At 30.8% G+C, this 25,393-nt stretch overlaps 1 protein-coding gene and 1 long non-coding RNA gene across 2 annotated transcripts in view; both read left to right on the top strand.

Annotated features, from left to right (window-relative positions):
- The window catches only part of LOC142333736 (uncharacterized), a 261,824-nt gene extending 237,266 nt beyond the window's left edge, over positions 1 to 24,558 (top strand). The window contains exon 3 of the long non-coding RNA XR_012758673.1: positions 24,509 to 24,558. This is a non-coding gene — a long non-coding RNA (uncharacterized LOC142333736). The remainder of the gene's footprint in view (positions 1 to 24,508) is intronic.
- The window catches only part of LOC142334053 (metabotropic glutamate receptor 2-like), a 794,082-nt gene that overhangs the window by 258,717 nt on the left and 509,972 nt on the right, over positions 1 to 25,393 (top strand). The gene's annotated exons all lie outside the window — the stretch shown is intronic.

Genomic DNA, 25,393 nt, shown 5'->3' with positions numbered 1-25,393 from the left:
CTATCTAGTATTCAAGTTCGTGTAAAAATAGCTGGCTTTACTAGGACTTGAACGCTGGCATGGTTAGCCTGAGAATGTACAAGACTACACCACATTTACACGTCATACAAACGTATCATCTTTATCTCATTGGGCCACGCGAGAGGATTGCTTATTGTTTACTAGTGAACAGATTGAAACATACACATTAAGAAAAAAAAACTATGTATCACAATCAGAGAAACTAATATAAATAACTAAACAGGAAACATTTTATAAAATTATACCAAATAAAAGAACAAAAAGTAACACTGAATTTATCTTTTTTTTTTTTTTTTCAGTCATTTGACTGGTTTGATGCAGCTCTCCAAGATTCCCTTTCTAGTGCTAGTCGTTTCATTTCAGTATACCCTCTACTTCCTACATCCCTAACAATTTGTTTTATATATTCCAAACGTGGCCTGCCTACACAATTGTTTCTTTCTACCTGTCCTTCCAATATTAAAGCGACTATTCCAGGATGCCTTAGTATGTGGCCTATAAGTCTGTCTCTTCCATTAACTATATTTTTCCAAATGCTTCTTTCTTCATCTATTTGCCGCAATACCTCTTCATTTGTCACTTTATCCACCCATCTGATTTTTAACATTCTCCTATAGCACGACATTTCAAAAGCTTCTAATCTTTTCTTTTCAGATACTCCGATCGTCCAAGTTTCACTTCCACATAAAGCGACAGTACAAACACATACTTTCAAAAAACTTTTCCTGACGTATAAATTAATTTTTGATGTAGACAAATTATATTTTTGACTTAAGGCTCGTTTCGCTTGTGTTATTCGGCATGTTATATCGCTCCTGCTTCGTCCGTCTTTAGTAATTCTACTTCCCAAATAACAAAATTCTTCTACCTCCATAATCTTTTCTCCTCCTATTTTCACATTCAGTGGTCCATCTTTGTTATTTGTACTATATTTCATTACTTTTGTTTTGTTCTTGTTTATTTTCATGCGATAGTTCTTGCGTAGGACTTCATCTATACCGTTGATTTTTTCTTCTAAATTCTTTTTACTATCGGCTAGAATTACTATATCATCAGCAAATCGTAGCATCTTTATCTTTTCACCTTGTACTGTTACTCCGAATCTAAATTGTTCTTTAACATCATTAACTGCTAGTTCCATGTAAAGATTAAAAAGATTAAAAATCTTTTCCTTACATTTTAATTAATTTTTTAAATTAATGAATTTATCTATACTGAAATAATTTTAGGTTGAAGAACTGCAAACAAAATTGAGGGAAGAATATTAGCTTAAAAACATATTACTTTGTTTTAAGCTATAAATCTATCTTAATCAGCTTTTAATAAGGATTCCTTAAGGATAAATGACCAACGCCTGAAAAATATTATAACTTTGTTTTCAGCATTTTAATAATCATTGAAACAACAAGTATTACGTAATGTTTCATTTCTTTGTGTGTGTGTGTGTGTGTGTGTGTGTGTGTGAAAAACTATTGATGTTATTTCTGACTAAATTATTAGTGTTGACTTTTAAAAATCATTTCAGATAATATGGATGCAAACTGTAGACTTCCTGTTTTGCATTAACATTCGTTATTTTTAGTATCATATGGATTAGAATATATGTAATTGGTATAATGGAGATGTCTTAAAATAATAAAGTTCTCGTGACTTGTCTGTAATGTAATATGTACATTGAAAAATAATGATAAGCTGTTCAGTATTAAACTGCATTTAAATGGTAATAATAATAATACACTACGATGTCATAAAACAAAGCCGTACAACGTAACAAACTACGTAAACTTCAACACTGAAATTTCAGTAGAGTTGAACTGAAATTTAAGTAGGATTATACGCTTTAATTTACCATACAACAAATTTTACTCGTGTTTTATAATAATAGTATTAGGTATTAGATACAACTTTGTTATCATTTAACTATATTGTCATATAAAACATTGTGTGTGTGTGCACACACACACACACACACACACACACACACACACACATATATATATATATATATATATATATACATATAACAGTAATCTAAGGAATGGAAATTGTTTTTGACGTAAGCTCTCATGAATTTAATTATATTTATGATATATAAGACTTAAATCAAATTTAATTAATAAGAATTTTGGTATTGTATTGTATTAAAAAAACTGAGAACACAGTTGTAGCACCTTCCAGTCACGCGACTTTTTTACTAAAACACACGTCTTAATATATCATTTTATTTAAATATAATATTTTTTGTTTATTTAATTCAATGATTCTAACTTTCTTTCTTTTTATTTTTTCCCTCCGGAAAAAAACCGTAAGGTATTATTTCAGACTTCCTTTATTTCGTACGAGGAAGTAAAAATGAATCATTTTGAGGACAACTGGTAGTAGTAATTCAATTTCGATAACTTAATAACGAATTAAATAAACTTTCTTTTTCTTAGATCAGTTTTAAATTAATTTTAACAAATCATGTTCTACTTATCTTCAATGTAATACTCATTAAAAATCTTCTGAACTTAAATGTTTTATAACAAAGTGTTACATTCTAAACAACTGTTCTTGACTTCTAATTTTAAAGTCAGAAGATTTACAAAACTTATATAATTTTCTACGTCTTTCAACTTTTCTAAATTGTGTTAACGTACTTTTGAAAACTATTTATTATTTAAAATCTCAGTTTACTAATAAGTCGTTACAATAAACCTGTATTTTTCCTTATGAATCTTACCAGATGAATTGAAGAAAACTCATCCAGTCAATTCATTCCGTATATTAATAATTTTGTCCCGATAAGAAAAAAAAATTAAATAAAATTTATTAGTATAACAGCCAGTTCTGTTTGAATATTACATTAATATATCAGATTGTTTTAGGTAGATTTCATAAGAAAGCTACTTATTGTAATTGGTACCATGATTCGACTTCCGGAAAATTTCTACTTCGCGTTTCAGATCCCCAGACCCCAAAATCAATGTCAGTTCAAAAGTTTATAAATACATTTATCTCTCTCTCACACACACACACACACACACTCTCTCTCTCTCTCTCTCTCTCTCTCTCTCTATATATATATATATATATATATTTCACTTTCTTGTGGAGACGATAACTGCCGTAATTTTGCGCCAATCACTTTCAAATTCATGCAAAAATAACGATCCAAAATATCGGTGGAGTTCGTAAACGACCAAAATCGGACATCATGAGGGTGGAAATATCACTGTAATTTCTTATTAAGTAAAACATTAAATTTGTTTAAAGTTCCTATTATTTTTTGGATAAGGGCCTAAAACATATCTATAAAAAGTGTTTTGATATCACCAACCATTAGTCCAAGGGGTAGAAAAAATGGGGTTTCAAAGACAAAAAAAGTCATACCTCCCTTAATAGGCACAGTATCGAATCTGTTTAAAGTGGTCGTTAGTCCACTAAACATTACCTGAAACTTTTATGTGTAACAATTTTTGATAGGACCAACCCTTATGGCAAGGGATGATAAAAAATTGCTGGAATTGTAAAAAGATGGGGCTTGTTGTATACTAAACATGTGAAACTTTTTTTCATATGCAACCATAAGCGTATTGAGTAAATTTGAAATTTTTCTTAACTTTAAGGTGGAAATCTTTTTTATTCCATACTTAGCACCGGTGGAATCTACCTCCATCTTCCGGCGTGCCGAAAGGGATTATATATATATAGTTATAATTAATACTAGGCATCCCTCGTCAAGGCTTCGGCCAAACTATGTATTTATAAAACTTCGAGAATTGAAAATATTTTTTTTAGTGATTGTGTGCGGGTTGTTACTCTCAGAATTACTGATATTTCAAATTTACGGGGTATATAACATTTTTAGATAAATGATGTGTCCTGAAAATCTAATTTTATATATATTCAGGATGATTATGAAATTTTCTAAAAATTACTTTCCCTTCGGCACTGCAAAATTCAGAAGTTTCTTTATTCAATCTTTTGGCATTTAAATAGTTACAATTTTTTTCATGTTATCTGTTTATCTTTAAAATTCAGTTCAATTTCATAATAAGCATCAAAAGCTGATTTAAGAATTTACTAAGGTCGAACTCGATTTAAGTTTTGAAGTCTTTGTGAACTTTATGACGTAGATTCACGTCGTCTAAGATCACAAACGGTAACAGTCCTAGAAGATTTTGTTCCTACCTCTTACCTCGCTGACCTAGGCGAAACGAAAATTTTAATACTAAAGTTGAATCTATGTAAATTATACGTATGGCTTAACGTGAAGGAAGTTCTTAGTTCAGGATATAAAAATCTACGAAGTGCTTATTAATTGCGTAAGGATGTGTTCTTACTGGTCGGCGCAAAATTAGAAAATGATAATAAATCATTTAATAACACAGGTCAACAATGAAGCCCACCGGACTGGTCTGGTGGTTAACTGTAATTTATAAATCAGTTGATTTCGACGTCGAAAGTTCTAAGGTTCAAATCCTAGTAAATACAATTTACTTTTATACGGATTTGAATGCTAGATCGTGGATACCGGTGTTCTTTGATGGTTGGCTTTCAATTAATCACACATCTCAGAAATATTCGATCTGAGATTGTACAAGACCACACTTCACTTACACTCATATATATATCATCCTCATTTATCCTCTGAAGTAATACCTGATGGTGATTCCGGAGGTTAAAAGAGAAAAAGGGGGTCAACAATGGAAAAGTTGTTTGAAAACTAATTCTTATAGATTTTTGTGTACTGGTTTCAGGAAAAATAAGTAAAAATTTTTATCACGAACCATTTTTTCACTAAATAGGTTTTTTAATATTCTCAAAATTGATATATATCAAAATATTTTGTTTATAAAATATTGAATATAAAATTAGGGTTTTGTTAATTTTTTCAATACTTTATTATCAGTTTTTTTAAATGGAATTAATAAAAGTAGTGTTCATAATTTTGGTTTGCTGCAGTAAGATTAGTGATTAATAAGATTATGTAATGATTAATTAGAGTGACCATGAGTCATTTTTGTGAAAATATTAGCTAAGCTGATGACTTGTTCATCCTTACTTCGCTTCAATCTACAGAAATAAAAATAAATCAGTTGCAATTAGAACACTGTTTTGAAAGGTTCTGCTTGAGTTAAATAATTTTCTAAACTATCTATAGTGTTTTAATGTACTTTTGTTATTTATTTTTAAATTATTTTATTTGTGTTTTTATATTTCGAAATGGCTTCAAGGGGTTGGTTAATTCACATAATAATTTCTGTTAGATTTGCGGGGTTGTTTGTTGATGAAGAAACAGCAAAGAAATACAACAGATTCGTAAAAAAAAATTGTATTTCGGAGTAAAATATAGTGACTAAGATAAAAATGTTGGCTCCTCATACAGTTTGTTCTACTTGTGTAAAAGGCTACGCAAATAACAAAAGGTAACCCACCAGGTTGGTCTAATGGTGAATGCGTCTTCGCAAATCAGCCGATTTTGAAGTCGAGTGTTCCAACGTTCAAATCCTAGTAAAAGCAGTTAGTTTTATACGAATTTGGATACTAATATGAACGGATTTTATACCGGTGTTCTTTGGTGGTTGGATTTCAATTAACCACACATCTCAGAAATTATCAACCTGAGACGTAGGGTAAAGATTACACTTTACCCTCACACATATCAGCCTCATTCATCTTCTTTTTAATACCTGACGGTGATTCCCGGATGCTAAATAGGAAAAAAATGACAAAAGTTAAGAAAATGTCGGTTTAGAGGACCAATGACATTGGGAGAACCACAAAATCCGCACCGTCATGTTGTAGCCAGCAGTGTTTGTCTTCCTATTCCAAGAGTGCGATGAACTGAAATAAAATATCCTGATATCGTTATGTATTAATGGTGTACTCGAAAAAAATAGGACCGATTATTTTCTTCCGCGATTTCGCGTACCACACGCCCAACTTCTGCGGATGTAACTGTTTTTCGTGATAAACGTGGGGATTTTCAGCGCTCCAAATTCTACCGCTTTGGCTATTTACGTAGCCATCCTAATGAAACCGTGCTTCATCTGTGAAAAATACCGAATCCATAAAATTAATTCTCTCACGCAGAAATCGACGGAACCGTTGACAATATTGTAGACTTAACCTTGACGTAAACTTGTTGACAATGAAAACAAATTCGTCTAGCGAAAACACCATCTTGTCTCAATCAATACACTGAACTAATTGCATTGTTATTACTATCAGTAGTGTTCTAATGCGTCGCCGCGATGTTCAGATGTTGGACGAGTCCATTTCAGTAACGAGTAAGGGAGTTAGCTTGACTTTTGAAATTTCATGGATGAGTGATTGATGGGTTGCGTTTTATATGCTACACCCTGTATGATGTGAATGAATGGAGGCTGGTTATTGACTCGCCTCAGAACTCTTATTATTCATAATGTAATCCATAGAGATGATCTACGCAACAGAAAATGTGCCCTATGAAGCGTTGAAAGGAAAAGAATAAGGCAGTTTAAATCTTGATAGAGGTAAGAAAATGTACAAAAATCCTTTCTTTAAGTCCTATTTTTTTTATAAATAAAAGTTTTCCACTAGGAATACATACACAGTTTGCCTTTTTCCCCATTTTTTTTTTTTTTTTAGTATAGTTAAAAATCTTACGTGATAGAAAAAAAATGATTTTTTTTTTGGGTTGTTTATGGGCGAAAAATGCTTAAAAAAAATGATGGCCGTATTTGAAATCGGCGTATAAAATAATATAAAAACCATTTATCAGATTACAAACAACTTTCAAATTCCTTAATTTTGTTCAGCAGTGTAACTTTTTAAAAACGTCGATTTTATTGATATCGAATTTCAATAATACTCAAACCATCAAAACTTCAATAAATACCTAAAGAGTTGTTATTCCTTTTAATTTTATTACCTAATTAATTTAATTTTATGTATATTACTTTTATAATAAAAAATTATACTTTACAGACGTCTAGTTTACTAAATCACATATTACCCGTCTGGAAAGGTCGATATTGATATAAAAAACAATCGATATAGACAAAAATAATAAATCTGGTAAAATAAGTTCTATTTTATTTAGACTTTTTTTTTCGTAGTTAGTATGGTGAGGTTTGAAGGGCGATAAACATACCAGGATGGAATTTAAGCTACAATTAAAATTTCATTATTATTGGTTCAGTAATTTTCGCAGTTATTGGAAACAAACGAAAAAGATATCGTTGCTTGGCAAAGTAGAGAAATTTTAAAATAAATTTTTAATTAAATTCATATTATTATTACTATTAAACACTTCTCTGGATTAGTCATATATTGACTTTGGAGAGAGAATAAGGGATCTTTAATAGTGGTCATTATTGATTCAAAACGCTTGTTGTCACGTAATCGACCCTATCATATTAACTTAGTAATATTCCAAGTGCTATTATGCAGTTCTCCAGTGCACTTAGTTGCACCATTTCGTATAGCCTATAATTTCCCAATTGTCTTAAGTTTGCACACCTGTGATGGGATGAACAATATTGTAATTATATTCAATTTAAACTGTTCAAATCTCGAACGCTGAAACTTATTAGTTATGCATATCGTTACGTGTTGGAATATATAATTTTTATCCATTTGTTATGAAATAGTATTAAACAAAGTATTATTTATTCAAATAATCTAACACTTAAACAAGGAGATATTCATTCATTTCCCGAAACACGACCCCCAAACATCCAGTTTTGAGTATAAACTCATCTACAATGATTTATACGACAAGAAAAGAGGAAATAACAATGCAAATTGCACATTTAATAAAAAATATGTAACGGTAAAATGATAATTGAATTCATATTAAAATATCTGAATACATTTAGACAATTTTTGAAAATATTGCTAGATAAAAATAATTCCGTATAAATAATAAAATGATTTTTTTTAATCGTTCTGAGTGTACGCATCGCGTAAAAATAGTGGACAGATTTTAATAAAACTTCACAGGTTTATACCTTAGACGCTTGACCAGTACCTTTAATTATAATTCAAAAAAATAACAATGTAATTGTAAACCGTACGATACGAGTCTCGTAGATATCATTTCTTCCTGTCAAAACACAAAAATTTCTGTAATATAAATAAAACTGTTTTTAATAAAACGCTACTGATATGAAAAAAGATAAGACCCTACATTTCTATTATCAAAATCTGTTATTAATTTAGAATTTTCTTTACAAAAGAAAAATACATTTTAAATATATGTAATAGCCAATATATATATATATATTAGAGTGGTCCAAATAGGGCAAAATTTTTGTCGAAAAACGTGCACCCCCTGATTTAAAAGTACTCTCAAAAACAAAATTTTTGACGCGTTGATAAACCCTTTCCGTTCGAAAAAAAGTCATCCCCCTCTCCACATGAATTTTAAAGGGGATTTAACATCAACATAAATTTTTTTTTTCTAAAATTTAATATGGCTTTTCTATCAATAATAACTTATAATTTTACGTTTTTAAGATCCAGGTATCAAATTTAGTAATCTCATTAATAAAAAGATTGGGATGAATGATGTCACAAAATGTAATAATATATATTGAAAAATCATTTTATAAAACTGGATTGCCTGTATAAATGTAATCCTAGATAGATAGAAATTTTAAGTTGGTTTTATTTAATGTAATTTATTTTTATTCTTTTCATATACGCACGTTATTTTTATAGATATTTCTGTGTAGGAAGTAACGTGGCGATTTTCTATCTGGTTTAGGATTTATTCATTAATTAAACTTTTATATCTGAACGATTAAAAAAATATCGAGTAAATCTTAAATTACGTGTTGATATTTTTTTTTTTTTTGTATTTTCATTCATAAATTGTTTTAATTGATATATTTTTGTAGTAAAACGTTATCAAAATAATAAATAGATTTTTTTTTTTTAACTTTTACTTTGTTAGAGATTTTTTAATGGATATTCACAAACTGCGTACTCGCTTAATCACTTTTTACCTCCTGCTGGGTCCACCTGTAGAGAACAACTATAAAAGCGCACAAATCCTAGTAGTGTTTATTCGATTTTACCTGGAAAATATTTACATTTTGCTTATTTTCATTCATAATAAAAAATACATTGATTTCACTAACAATATTAGTTAATATTTTTAGGTATTTTAAAAAGAATACTGAAATTTTGTGAATCATTTCCTTCGTGAATTAAAAGATTTACGAAGTAAACATGTATAAATAATTTTCAACACAAATTATTGTCTTCGGTATTAGAAAAAACTAATAATAAATTGATCCATAAGGAAAACAAAAGGTAATAATTTAAAAAAATACGACTGCAAAAAAAGTAGCTTTTTAATACAGGATAATCTTTTATATATTAAAAAATAAATGTTTGTTTGTTTTTCCTGTATGTGTTCCTATACTATTCATCCGATTGCGATGAAAGTTTAATGAGTTTTTGTGCGTAAGCCCGCGAATGATTTTGAATAAGTTTGAATCCGCTAGGTAGCGCTGGGGTAACCCACTGGGTTGGTCTAGTGGTTAACGCGTCTTTCCAAATCAGCTGATTTGGAAGTCGAGAGTTACAGCGTTCAAGTCCTAGTAAAGCCAATTATTTTTACACGGATTTGAATACTAGATCGTGGATACCGGTGTTCTTTGGTGGTTGGGTTTAAATTAACATCTCAGGAATGGTCGAACTGAGAATGTACAAGACTGCACTTTATTTACACTCATACATATCGTCCTCATTCGTCCTCTGAAGAATTATTTAAACGGTAGTTACCGGAGGCTAAACAGGAAAAGAAAGAAAGAAAGGTGGCGCTGGGGTAGTGAATTTGGAAAAATTCCATTTATGGTCCGATTTGGCTGATATTCAGAATATATATTAGTTAAGTGAAAAGCAAAATTTTTGCAAATCTATACCTGCTAGGAAGTGCCAGTGTTGAGATATTTACGAAATAAATAAACAAGTATACAAACAGACTCTCTTGAGTCAACTATAGAGTAAAAAAACTCCTGGACTGATTTACGCGCGGGGAAAAAGGGAAAAAAGAAAATGGTAATAAAGAAAAAAAGAAAGTATGTAAAAAGAGAAAAAGGCAAATAGGAAAAAAGGGGTAAAGACGGGAAATAAGGAATAACGGATAAAGGAAATACTAGAAAAGGGGAAACGGGAAAATAGAAAATAAAAAATAATAGAAAAGGTTAAAAATAGAAAATGGGAAACAGTGGAAAAGAGGAAGGGTGAAAAGGGTGGAAGGGAAAAGGAAAATAGGAAAATAGAGAAAAGAGGAAACTTGGATAAATGGAAAAGGGATAAAGTAAAAGGTTACATTTTTGAACTTCACTGGACCTTGAAGTTTTAATACCTAAAACACCCAAAAAACCGGATGGAAATTTTCCAGCATTGATATTTAATTCTCAAATTAAGAGGTCAAAAGGAGATGAGGCTGTAGAATAAATTCATCCTCATCCTCATTATCTTGAGATTTCGCCTAATTATAGTCATATTTTTTTTTAGTCACATTTGTTAACGATTAAAAAATAAAATAATTTCCAAAATCGTATCCCCATTCCAAAAAAATGCTGATGTAAATCATCGGCTATGTTATGACACCACAGGTGAACGGTAGAATTAAATAAATTAATAATATTTAAAGTAAAAAACATCTCCGCCTGGTTGGGTTTCCAACTCGATCACCCGGTTGACTTGGTACTTGGTGTGTTAAGCCTCGTTTCTACGCCAGTCAGCCGACCTTACAAGCGAAATTTGTTCAATATAAGTTGTGAAATTACGTTAATTTAAATAATGCTGACTGTCGCCGCTAGTACCGCCACATCCGCGAATTATATGGTATACGCTTTAATTAGAATCATTGAATTAAATAAACGATAAATAATACATTTAAATAAAATAATAGATATTTTAAATTAATTTGTGTGTGTATCTCAGTGTAAACCGTGCATTGGAAATATCTCATATTTGCAGGACTTTCTCAGAACGAGGCTTTAGCCGTTTAATGGTTTTTTTTAATATTCAGAAGGATTCAAGAAAAACCTAACAAAATTTCAGTATTTGTTATACCGGTGAAAATCAATAAATTTTTGTGTCAACATAGCTTTGGAAACGCTTTGTTAGCTAATGTAGGCTGGCGAAAAATGTCGCTCTGACTTTTGCTCTTTGAGTAAGATTAATAAAATTAAACCAGATTGTAATTCTGGAGTCAAAATTAAAGGAGTATATTTAGCGGTTTTATGTTAAACTAGCTGTACCCGCCACGCTTCGCTGTGGCACATTGTGGTTGCATGGATGAGAAATGAGAAACAAAACAAAGCATAGGTTTCATAGAAGTTTAATTTTGCAATACTTGTGTATATACAATATTTTGTGTTTTTCCACTGTCTGCGTAGATATAAAGGCTATCTGGTTTGTCGACTCGGGAACACGCAAATACAGTTGTCCATGTGAGAGGCAATCCGCATCTAAATCTAAACCACACAATTCTAAAGATTGACCTCGAGCTTTATTGTTGTGATTGCAAATGCCAATCGAATTGGGAATTGCAATCTTTTAAATTGAAATGGTGTATCGGTCGGGATCATAGGTATTCGAGGAATGAGGACATCTTCACCTTTGAAAGGTCCCGTTAAAATCGTTGCTTCCACTACGTTATTCATCAATTTCTTAACTGCAAGTCGCGTGCCGTTGCAGAGTTTTGGCTGATTAATATTCCGCAACAGAATAATTGTCATTTTTTGATCGAACCGTTGCTAGAATCAATCTGATGAGGAATGTTTTCCCAGTTCTTCCTGGCGCATCCAAGAAGAAAGTCCCCCCAACTCCGTCATTTGTCATTTGCGTTATGCGATTGTAAATGCCTTTCTGTTCACGCGTTAATTTGGGAATGTTTGATCGGACATATGACTGAAGATCACCAATGTTGTAACTCTGATCACGGCGTAAATCCACATCAAATGAAGCAATCGCAGCTCGGGTGGGTGCTGGCATTCCCAATTGACTAAGAACTTTATTTGCATTAGCTAAGCACTTGTCTTCAATATTTATCAATACTTCGTTGTAAATGCCTTCTACAAATTCAGCCAAAAGTGAATATTTAACATAACAAAGGATATTTTGGTCATTATGTAGGGATATTATTTTCTGTGTATTTGGTTATTTCGACTTTTTTTGTTTGCATAGTTTTAAGTCTATCTGGGCTATAAGAAAGTTGGGTGTTTTAATTTTTTTACTTCAAATTTATTTAAGTCATCCTTCTTGGTGGCTTTTCTTTTTGTTTTTTTTTTAATAAAATACAGATGTTTTAGCTGTTAAATATAATTCAAAGAAATTTGTTACTTAATCAGTTGTGATTTTGTTTACATTGGCAACGGCCATACGGGCTCTTTGTGATTGGTCGTTGTGTTTGACAGCGGTCGTCTTGCATTGATCTGATTGGTTTTTCTTTGTTTACATTTCCATCTGATTTATTAGCCTCTTATTTATTAAAAAAATGTACAAATTAAAAATAGATAGATAGATTTATTAAAAATAGATGAAAACAATCTTTGATGCGGGTTATATATCGTGCTAAAATTTGAGCTCAATCGGTGAAAAACATTTTGAGTTTTTGAAGCGTACAAAAACGAACTTTTTATATATATATAGATTTGTTCTGAAAAAAAATAAATAGGTTCTTGAACTGTATTTTTAGTAATTTTTTTTGAGAAATCTGGGGTAAAAGACATAAAAACTTTGTTTGGGGTTTGGCAAAAAAAAAAAAAATCTGGGGTCGTAAAAAACTGTATTTTATGTTTAACGTAAAATATCTTTATTAGATTGGTAATAAACTAGTGAAAGTTTTAAATAAAACTGGAAAATAACTTAATCCTGAGTAAATTAATTTGAATGAAGTTCACATTTTTGAAGTAAAATAGCTTAATCCTGAGTAAATTAATTTGAATGAAGTTCACATTTTTGAAGTACATTGAAACATCATATCATATTAAAATTTGGCAAATTTTAACTAAGTATTTAACTAAACAAAATTTTCACTATAAAATAAAAGAATCAAATACGGCTTTGAGAAAACTGTAATTATAGAATGAAACATAAAGAAATTTACCACACAGAAAATTTATTAACAAGAATGGAAAAACAACAATTGTTTTTTCTTTAGACACCTTTTTCGAATCACCAATTTTCTTATAGAATAAATATACTTATTTTTATAAAAGCAAAGCTAAAAGTAATTGGATGAAAGAGGTTAAAATCGATTTAAAAAGAAAAACATCTCAGAAACTGAAATATCAGACAGAAATGTTTATAAAGAGAAAATTGAATAGATAAAGGGTTTTCAAGAAAAGAAAAAGATAACGGTGCTCAAGGAAGAAAAAACTCAAAGAATAAAAGAATATTGGTCAAAGAGAAATCTGTAAAGAAGTTAAATATTGGAACCTGGTGTTTCAGAGGACTAAATCGAATGAAAAAAAAAAGAATTAAAATTTTAGAAAATTAAACAAATTTTTCTATATTAGTTAAAAATTGTATAACATTCTATATGAACAGATAAAAGTTTTAAACAAAATATGTTGAACATTTTTTTAATTAGTTGTTTACTAGGGTAAACTGAATGCAAAAACATTAAATTATTTAATTCAGAAAAATTATTAAAAAGTTACATAATACAATAAGCTAAATCAATTAAACAAATTTTCTATTGCAAAACATTTGAAAAATCCTTTACTTAAAACTCAGTGGTAGAATCTGTAATATGACACTATTTAAAATTCTAAACCACTTTGTTAAAATATTGATTTTTTTCCGTAAATTCATTCTAGGTTGTCCCATCCTGTCCCGTAGGAAAAGACACCTCCATCACCCGCTCCATTCCGAACCCTTATGGGCTTTACCGGAGATCTTCTTCGAAACCTCGGTTTTTGACATATTCCAGTCTTCCTGGCCAGGATGCCACGAGTGACATTCCCATCAGTGTACTACTAATGAATTAACTCAAAACTATCTCACACAGTCCACAGAGTCTTAAGCAAGACTGAAAACACCTAACCAACTAAGGAATTGAACTACCTATCAGTAGAAAGTAAAAGTGAGTTCAACACACAACATAAAAATATTACATGGAACAATAACACTGAAACAAGGACAAGAACAACAGAAACATAATTTATAAAACAAAACATCAACAAAGATAGAATAAAAGAGAAATCCAAGCAGAGCTCTAGATCCCCTGGCTCCTCCAGTTTACACGGAGATGCATCGCCTACCCGACAAGATCTAGCCAACGGATGGTCACCGTAAGTATTTACTCGTATTTCGAGCACTCATAAAGAGCATGGTAGGTGTCGTCCAAAACGCACCCACCAATCAGCCTTCTATAATACTTAAATTGATTGCCCAACTCCCCTACATTTTAATAAAATGAACTCGTCCAACAAGTGATTATCACGCCGACGCAGCAGACTGTCACATCGTGTAACAGACACAATTCATGAATACGGGGCTCTGAAAACCCACACGCAATTATTGAGAAACAACGCGATTCGCCTAAAGTTAATGTTTGGTGTGGTGCGATGAAAAATCGTGTAATACGGCCTTTCTTCTTTGCGGAGTCGTGTATCTTGACATGTTAACCGATTATTGCTTTCCTCAGCCGGATGAACTCGAAAACATTCATCGGCTTCATTTCCAACAAGATTGTGCTCCCCCGCACTTCAATGCGTCGGTCACGGACGCTTTGAACGAAAAATTTGGAGATCGATGGATAGGCCGGCAAGGAACCATACTTTTGCCTCCAAGGAGTCCAGACCTGACACCTTGCAATTTTTTCTTGTGGGGGTACATCAAAAGCGTTGTTTATACACAAAAAATTCGCGACCTAACCCGCTTAAAAAACAGGATTAATGAAGCAATGACAACCATTAACGAAGAAATGTTAACTAATGTTTGGAGAGAAGTTGAGAGTATCGTTTGGACATTTGTCGCGCGCATATTGAAATTTATTAATTATGTAAAAAAATGTTTGAGACGACAAATTTGAAAAATAAAAAACATAAACTGTAATTCTGTTTTAATTTAAACCATGTTCAAAACCGCACCATTCTTTTATTATAACTCTGTATTTAATTTAATAATTTACAAATACCTTTTTTATTTAAACATATCTACTGACAAATATGAATTGCGTTTTATACGTCACACCCCTAGTAGGTGAATTTTACTGTATCCTAATTTTAAACAGGTTTAGTTTTTTTACAATTTTTAAACATTTTTCTTAAGGTAACATTTTCAATCGATAGTAATTATTAGCTAAGTTTCTTGAAGTAATATTTTGTATTATTGATTTAAAAATATAATAATAATTTTTTCATGAAATTTTGCTACTGGTTATGAGATGAAGTTCTAAATTTTATGTAAATATTAAGAAACTATTTAAGTTTAAATACATTTAGTTACATTTTTTATCGATCAAATAATTGGTGTCTCCTAACGGAACTAATCATAAAACTTATAATGCACTTATAAAACCGGTTTATAAAAAGAATAAAAGGAAAATTTAAATTCTCTTTTTTTAATTGATTTTAAATAAATGATGAATAATGGGTTCAGATGCTTGTCAAGTTATTTTAAAATAAATATTGAATGAACAAGTTTTTTTTTTTGGAGTCTATTCCAGTGAAATTACGTAAAAAAAAAACTGCTGTCAAACATTCATGAGATAAAAGGTGTCAAAAGAGAAGGAAAACAATAATTTAAAATTCATTGATGACAATGCCTAACCAATCAGAAATAATGTAAAATCTATGAGAGAAAGGAATATTTTTCTAAAATATTACGTTTTACATACAAAAAAAAGTTCTCCTATTTAAAGACAGAATAAAGGGAGGAGAAAATTATGGAATTAGTTGGAAAAAGTTTAATGTAATATAGAAATGAGATAACGTATTATATATAAAATGGTGGTAAGTAAAGATAACGATTAGATTATTTGATGCGTAGAGAAGGGTAGTAGTGTGTAGAGGTGTATATCTAACTAAAAAATAAAAGATAAAGAGTGAGAGATTACGGAGAAGTAAACGAATAAAAAATAATATTTCGGTTTTCGAAATAATTTACAAATTACATATGTTTATAGGATAAATTCGAACATAATGCAGTATATTCAGGAGGTGAGACAGCAAATTAAAAAAAATGATTTCAAAATTGCTCCCTTAAAATTTTTGAAAAATGATAAAACGTATTCGATATTGTTTTCAAAGAAAAATCTAAAAATTAATTTTCTAGACTGTACTGTATAATCCATTCTCCCGTATCCCACCTCCAAAATTAAATTTCTGAAAAAATGTGAAATAATATAATTTTACTTTCAAAACAGTGACTAAATACCAATTTTCACAACTATAACCCTTTGGAATCTAATATATAGATTTTTAATAAAGCATTTCCCCATTTTCATTGTTTTATAGATGGAGATTTCCAAAATTCTTCAATTGGGGTGCTTATTTTTTGTCTTCAGTCATTTGACTGATTTGATGCAGCTCTCCAAGATTCCCTATATAGTGCTAGTCGTTTCATTTCAGTATACCCCCTACATCCTACATCCCTAACAATTTGTTTTACATATTCCAAACGTGGCCTGCCTACACAAGTTTTTCCTTCTACCTGTCCTTCCAATATTAAAGCGACTATTCCAGGATGCCTTAGTATGTGGCCTATAAGTCTGTCTCTTCTTTTAACTATATTTTTCCAAATGCTTCTTTCTTCATCTATTTGCCGCAGTACCTCTTCATTTGTCAGTTTATCCACCCATCTGATTTTTAACATTCTCCTATAGGACCACATTTCAAAAGCTTCTAATTTTTCTTCTCAGATACTCCGATTGTCCAAACTTCACCTCCATATAAAGCGACACTCCAAACATATACTTTCAAAAATTTTTTCCTGACATTTAAATTAATTTTTGATGTCAACAAATAATATTTCTTACTGAAGGCCGTTTCGCTTGTGCTATTCGGCATTTTATATCGCTCCTCCTTCGTCCATCTTTAGTAATTCTACTTCCCAAATAACAAAATTCTTCTACCTCCATAATCTTTTCTCCTCCTATTTTCACATTCAGTGGTCCATCTTTGTTATTTCTACTACATTTCATTACTTTCATTTTGTTCTTGTTTATTTTCATGCGATAGTTCTTGCGTAGAACTTCATCTATGCCGTTCATTGTTTCTTCTAAATCCTTTTTACTCTCGGCTAGAATTACAATATCATCTGCAAATCGTAGCATCTTTATCTTTTCACCTTGTAATGTTACTCCGAATCTAAATTGTTCTTTAGATTCATAAATAAAACGATAAATATTTTTAAATTATATTTTGTGTACACTGTGCATCAGAAACACAGTGTTATCAGCTTTTTTAACATTTTCGTCAATAGATACTGTTTCTTATATTTATCCAGCGGTAAAAATATTATTATTATATTTTTAATTATTAATTACCGTAGATTTTTAATTTTTTATTTATTTTTCCATTTTACCTTCTGATTTATTAACAATAAAAATAATAAGCAGGTTTTTTATTTAAATAAGTTTATTAATTAACTTTTCTTTTTTTTTTGTTTATTTTCCAGTTTATTTATTTATGTTGTCTTGATTGGGAAATAATAGCGAAAATCATTAAACATTTAATAATATGTTATTATTTTTTTTTGTATAAATATTTGTTTATAAATATCTTTAGCAACTGACAATTTTTGAAATAGTTTTATTGTGTGTTGTTTTTTTAATTTATTTATTACCATTTAATTACCCTAAAAATGAGTGAACATTTTATAAAAGATTTTATACGCAATTAAATAATATATTTGAAAAAAGGAGCTGTTAATTGAGATAAAATATTTTATCTATGATATTGTTTGGAAAGATATAGTATATATTGTAGATTCCTTATAAAATTTAGTGTTAATAAAATTATAAAATTTATTATATTTGAAGGTCACTATGTTATATAGATATTAAATAATAATAAAAAAAAAATCCATTCTTTATATTGTTACTGCTTGACCTCGATACTTCTTGGTTATCTCAGTAAATTGAACGGTCATTCCCCAAGGGATACATAGAACTAAGTATTTCTCAGTGAATTACCTCTGAGAATTCTTGTTATAAGTTATATTAAACTCTATATATGTAAGTTTGTATATGTGTGTACGTGTGCGCGCGTCTATTGTGCCTAAAATTAATTCTTGTTTGAAGTCCGCAAAACATTTTACCAATAATAGTAAATCTGTGACCTTGTGGATTATCTTAAATTTTTATTTTTTTTATCTTATTTCTATTTTATTTTTCTATGTCAAATAGCTTCATAGAAATATTGTTTTTGCTTTTCGTGTGCTTTATATTAATAATAAGAAAAAATATATATAATAATTGAAACTTTATTATATTGTTAAAAAACGTATACGTTTTTTCTTCTATAAATTTATTTATGTACAATAAATAAGATTAGAAGTTCTTAAAAAAAAAACCTAATCTAACTTTAAACGTATATTTTATAGCCGTTTTATTTTTCGTACACCTTCCTCCTGGTCGTTCTGGATCCAGTGACATTGCCCAATTTAGGACTCAGGATTTTTTCCACCTGTTCAGCCCTGACAGTTGTCTCCCTTCCATAGACTGAGAAGGCTCAACTTCGGCCCAACCAAATGTCCAAATGCTTTACTGCAGTGACTGATTGAATCCGTCTTCCTTCAACTACATCTTGATTCCCCCCCGAAGGGAGAAGATCCCACCTCGTAGCGTGTCCTGTCGCTACACCACCCCCTCCGTTCCTAGCCAGTAGTGGCTTTAACGGAGGACATCTTCTCGCCCTCAAACTGATTGCGCACCACAGCTTTCAGTCCAGGCCCCGCAGAGATGCCCCCGCATCGGTAAAGTTCACCCCGAGACAGTTTTTCGTGTTTATGCCTTCAGAATGAAGACAACGGACACCTGCAGCTACCACGTCGCCCTCAGGAACTAAGCTAGAAGCCTAACCGCGGAACGAAGACCCCGCGCCTAGACCTAACTATTAAAGAGCCAATTACTGGATGTCTCAGATCCGTACTATTAGCTTCAACAACAAACTTTCCCACTAAAGTTTCATACATCGAAATTTAGACCTAGTTCCTTTAAGAACCCCGCTTAATACTCAAAATGAGTTTCTATCTGACTCCGCTCCGGTCCGCCCGGGAGAGGAGAATTAACGCCTACTCCCGCACAGCGCCATCATCCTTCAACTGCAATCGGAATATTTGCCAGAACCCTTTTGCATGCCATTACCACATATTTAGTCTTCTCGTGAGACAAGACATATAGTTCCTTTATCAGCCATCCATTCACTAACCAATCTTATGGGTTATTTGCCGCCAGAGCCACTTATTCTTCAGACTTCGCCGACACCACTAACGTCGGAAAAAGCCACCGGTACTACCTCTTCCACAAAAAATAAATAAATAAAACCAAAGAAATAAAGCACAACTGAACTGATTTTGAAAAGATTTAACCTCCCAAGCGGTATAATTGTTTCTACAATACAACTTAATATTCCCCCATGTGACTTACTGTTTAAGTAATATTCTTTACTATCTACTAATATAATGTTGAGAAAAGTTTCTTTAGATAAAAAAAAAATAATAATAAACCCACGGGGTTGGTCTAGTGGTGAACTCGTCGACAATTCTAATAATCAAATCCTAGTAAAGGTAATATACTTTTATACGGATTTGAATGTTAGATCGTGCATACCGGTGTTGTATATTTGTTGGGTTTCAATTAACCACCACATCTCAGAAATGGTCAACCTGAGACTGTACACGTCTACACTTCACTTACACTCATACATATCATCCTCATTCGTCTTCTGAAGTAAAGCCTGATGGTGATTCCCGGAGGATAAATAGGAAAAAATAAAAAAAGGAAACTGCCGTGAACTCATAAGAAAGCAAAATCATCGTAAGCTTTAACTAGATTTTTTCAAAACCTACTCGTACATTTAATATCTGTTAGATAGATATCAGATATCTGTAGACAGGTAGATGGATATACATATAGATATATATATATATAATATTATATTCAGTTAGCTTTTAGAGTAAAGAATAATCAAACTTGCGTTTGTGTCACTGATTTCGTCATTTTTCAGTTGAATCACGTCCCTTGTTTGAGTGCCTTTTCACAAGGCATCTATTTAAGGTATATATGGTATATAGGTATCTATATAAGGCATCACAAGGTGCCTATATACAACGCAATAATCATTACTCATTTTAGTCATCATAGTACTTCTGTAATCAAAGATTTATAAATTTATAATATTATGTCTTTCAGTTCAAATGAACCCTTGGGATCTTTTCATGTGACCACCCTTTTTTTCCTGTGTTCAATTTTGAGATGCGTTGAATCGGCTGCCTGACAGTCGTACGCGCAGTTTGTTTACTTCAACTCTATAAGCTTATATATATATACAGGGTGTCCCATAAAAAACGCAACCCAACCTTATATTGGTAGGTATTGAAATAATAAAAAGGCATGTGTAAATGTAAATGTAATTTTTATTATTACCATCCATTACCTTACATTTATAGTAAATGTTGGAAGTGGCCGCCATCTTCTTGAATACAAACTTCAATTCTTTTTACAGCGTTTCTTGCAACTTTTTTCAAAGGTTTGTGGCTGAATATTTAATACAGCTTGTTCAATATTGACTTTCACTCGTTCAAGTGTTCGTGGTTTGTTGCTGTAGGCTTTTTCTTTGAGGTAACCACGTAGAAAAAATCCGCCGCAGTCAAATCTGGAGATCTTGGTGGCCACAAGCCTCAACCGATAACACGATTACCAAAGAATTCCTCGACGAAATCAGAAGTTGAACCTGCGTAGTGCGATGTCGCACCGACATGTTGCAGCCAGCAGTGTCTGTTTTCCTCTTCCAAGAGTGCGATGAACCGAAATAAAATATTCTGATATCATTCTGTATTAATGGTGTACTCGAAAAACATAGGACCGATTATTTTCTTCCGCGATATCGCGCACCACACGCCAAACTTCTGCGGGTGTAAATTGTTTTTCGTGATAAACGTGGGAATTTTCAACGCTCCAAATTCTACTGTTTACGTAGCCATTCAAATGAAACCGTGCTTCATCTGTGAAAAATAACGAATCCATAACATTTATTCCCTCACGCAGAAATCGACGGAACCGTTGAGAATATTGTAGCCGTTTTTGTTTGTCTGGCTCAAGAAGTCGATGAACCGTTTGAATGCGATAAGGTCGTAATTGTAATGGTCGCCCGATGAACAGTTGATTTAGACAAATTAATTTCAGCAGACAAACGTCTGTTCGATTTATTTGGCGAGGCGAGTAATCGATCTTTGATTTCAGCGACTGTAACTGTATTCAACACTGACGCTGATCTTTTGTGTTCCTTGTTAATAACAGAATCGGTCTCTCTAAATTTTGCGACTAACCGTAATACTGATGTTTTATTAGGAGCTGGTTTATCTGGGTACTTATGGCGAAACAAATCTTGCACTGCAACCGCTGATTTCGAACTGAAGTACGACTCGACAATGAAAACACGTTCATCTAGCGAAAACACCCTCTTGTTTCTAGCAATACACTGAACGTTATGATTGCGTTGTTGTTACTATCGGTACTGTTCTACTGCGTCGCCGCGATGTTTAGATGTTGGACGAGTCCATTTCAGTAACGAGTAGAGGAGTAAACTTGACTTTTGAAATTCCATGGATGAGTGATTGATAGGTTGCATTTTATATGGGACACTCTGTATATATATATATATATATATATATATATATATATATATATATATATATATCAGGTGAAATTTATATATCTGTCTTAAGTTTTTATAGTTTTCTCTTGTTCATGATCCACATAGATAAAGAAATTCATTTAAACTCATGAAAATCTAATATCGCAAATTTTTAAAGATGTTGGGTCAGTGATATGCATTGTCATATACTTGTATAAATCAAAAAGTTAAAAAAATATTAAATTGATTAAATAAGCAAGTTATAATTATGATAGTAATTATATATAATCTTATCATTTACCCCAGGTCAAATGCTAAATAATACGATAATGAAAATTCATTTTTCTACCGGTGTTTTACACAGTTAACTTATATAATTAAAGATATAAAACGGTAATAAAAAAAGGGAAAAATAAAGGCAGAAAGGGATGAAAAAAAGGAAAAAACTTATTACATTCTTTTCAATTCTCATTTAGTAAATACTACAATTCAGAAAGGTTTTTAAAAGAATATATATATATATATAAAAGCCTAAATGTGGTAGAAAGGAATTTCTCTTTTAATTCCATATCTAAGTGCAAATTAAATTTCAGCTCGGTTGAACCTCGTCTATTTTTCTTTATAATTCAACCCCACTCCAACGAAAGAATTGGTAGGGGAAACTCTCCTCATGAATGGTTTAGGTTTTTTTTTTTTACTTCAACGTTCGTTTTTCTTTCTTCTTTTTAATTTATTATATTCATATTCATAATAATTTTATTATGCACCTTGGTGGTGTTATATAATATTTTAATTAAATTATTTTTATTAATATTAATTATTTTAGTATTATTGTTAATGTCTCTATATATTGTCTGAATCATTAAAAAATAAAATTTTTATAAAAAAATCTGACAACTTTATTTTAGAACATTCCCTTCATGCCGCTATTTATTCTCGTAAATTAAATATAATAATTGCTAGCCGGTAGCTAGTATTAATTATATTTCATTTATAAATAGCCAGGGGACTCTGCTCCATGGACCATCGACGCATTCTCCTCCTCATGTTTGTGAGAATATTAATTATATTACAGAAATATTTTCAAAAAAAGAAATATTATTATTTAGAGAATATTTTTCTGAATATTTTGGTGATTTATATGTAAAATAAGCTTAAGGAGTGAGTAGATATAGAATTAAATAGTTATTAATAGCAATATAATGTTTAAAGCTAGTCATATTGATAACAGGTTGGCTTCTTCGGTTAATCTTGTGTTAGTTTCCGGTCCAACTACTGCTATTGGCGCAGATTGGACCACGTGATAACGCCGGTCGTATGCTCGCCAATAATCCCCTCCCGCTAAATTGAGAATTCTTTTTTTACTGTTAAATATCAATTAATAATCCCTTTCTTTTACCAATAAAATGAATAAATAATAACAATAAGTAAATAAAATTAATCTACGTTTAGAAATTAAATTTAAAAATCATAATAGAAGAATATACACTTGGGAAAAGCCAGGCGATACTGCAAGGTATCAGATAGATTATATCATGGTTAAGCAAAGATTTAGAAATGAACTCGTTGACTGCAAAACTTACCCTGGAGCAGACATTGATAGCGACCATAGATTGGGGTTTAAAAACCTGAAGAAAAGGTGTCAGATGAATCGGTGGAATTTAGAGAAGCTTGAGGAAGATGAGGTAAAGAAGATTTTTGAGGAGGACATCGCAAGAGGTCTGAGTAAAAAAGATAAGGTAGAAAATGAAGAAGAAGAATGGGAGATGTTAAAAAAGAAATTCTTAAATCAGCAGAAGCAAACTTAGGCGGAATAAAGAGAACTGGTAGAAAACCTTGGGTTTCAGACGATATATTGCAGCTGATGAATGAACGTAGAAAATATAAGAATGCTAGTGATAAAGAAAGTAAAAGGAACTATCGGCAATTAAGAAATGCTATAAACAGGAAGTGCGAACTGGCGAAAGAAGAGTGGATTAAAGAAAAGTGTTCACAAGTGGAAACAGTGAAACTTGGACAATCGGAGTATCTGAGAAGAAAAGATTAGAAGCTTTTGAAATGTGGTGCTATAGGAGAATGTAGATGAAGTAAAAGAAGTAGATGAAAGTAGATGAAGAAAGAAGAATTTGGAAAAATACAGTTAAAACAAGAGACAGACTTATAGGTCACATAATAAGGCATCCTGGAATAGTCGCTTTAATATTGGAAGGACAGGTAAAAGGGAAAAATTGTATAGGCAGGGCGCGTTTGCAATATGTAAAACAAATTGTTAGGGATGTAGGATGTAAAGAGTATACTGAAATGAAACGACTAGCACTAGATAGGGAATCATGGAGAGCTGCATCAAACCAGTCAAATGACTGAAGACAAAAAAAAAACTCAATACTTAATTTAGAGTAAAATTTACGTTGCTTTAATTTTACTTAGTTTAAGTAAAGATTTAAGGTACTTACAAATTTTGTGTTATAAAATCTTAAAAGAAAAAAACTAATGATTTTACAACAACAAAAAATTTTTTTAATATAATATAAAAACAGAAAAGATTTTTTAAAAAAGGAAAATCAATTTTTTTTTTTTTTTTAATTGATAAATCCTATTTTTTACGCAAAGAAAAAATATATAAAACTAACACAAAAGAGTTCAAAGTAAAAAAAAAGTAATTTTCTTGTTTTTTTTTTTTTTAGAAAAAGTGTAGAAATATAATATATTTGAGCGTTAAAAGAATGTGTTTGGACAACGAGTTTGAGGTTGTGGAAGAAGTACGGTAGTTTTTCTTTCAAAGGAGGTCAAAACCACAACTTTCGTCTAGCACTGCTATCCGTACTTCTTTATTAAAAATGAAAAGGTATCTAATATATATATATTCATATTCTATATATATAGAATATTCTCATTCTTGTTACAACTATACAATTTTTTTTTTTAAATATCTACTTATAACAACAATTTGAAATAGTTTATAATCTTAACTATTTAAAGGAAATTACTTATTTTCTAAATAGGTAAAAACAGTTGCTTTGAAAAGGAGTATTTAAAATATATGTTAAATTATTTTATATTATTGGTTAAATTCTATGAAGATACCTTCAAAAAATAATTATTTTGTATGTTTATTAAATAAATAAAGCGAAAAAAAAGAATATTTAAAGAAGATAGAAAAAAACATCGTAATCTAGTTAACATAACCGTAATCCATACTTATATTAGATTCAAAATCCTGCTCAAAATTTCGCTTATAGTTGTCAGAATTTAATTTTATTTTAAAATTAATTTTAAATCTTTCCCACTCAGTTTTATAACGTTATATGTCAGGTTAAAAATTAAATATTTTACGTATGAGATATTAATGTTTACATTCTAGCCAAGTCATCATTTTCTGTTTAACCAAAATTCGATTACCTCCCCGTGTTTATGGCTATAGCTCAAAAATTAATTTTATTTTACTTTTTAATAAAGTGCAAAAGCTTTTTAAAAAGCCTTTCAAAACAAAGAAAAAAAAACATCGTAGATATATCAATTTCATAAAACCGAAGGTAGTAAAATAAAATTTAAACATACAGTAAAATAAT

This window comes from Lycorma delicatula, chromosome 13 (genome assembly GCF_047948215.1).
Source record: "Lycorma delicatula isolate Av1 chromosome 13, ASM4794821v1, whole genome shotgun sequence".
NCBI classification, from domain to species: Eukaryota; Metazoa; Arthropoda; class Insecta; order Hemiptera; family Fulgoridae; genus Lycorma; species Lycorma delicatula.
Note: the sequence above shows the minus strand (reverse complement) of the source record. Positions and strands in the feature narration are given on the sequence as shown.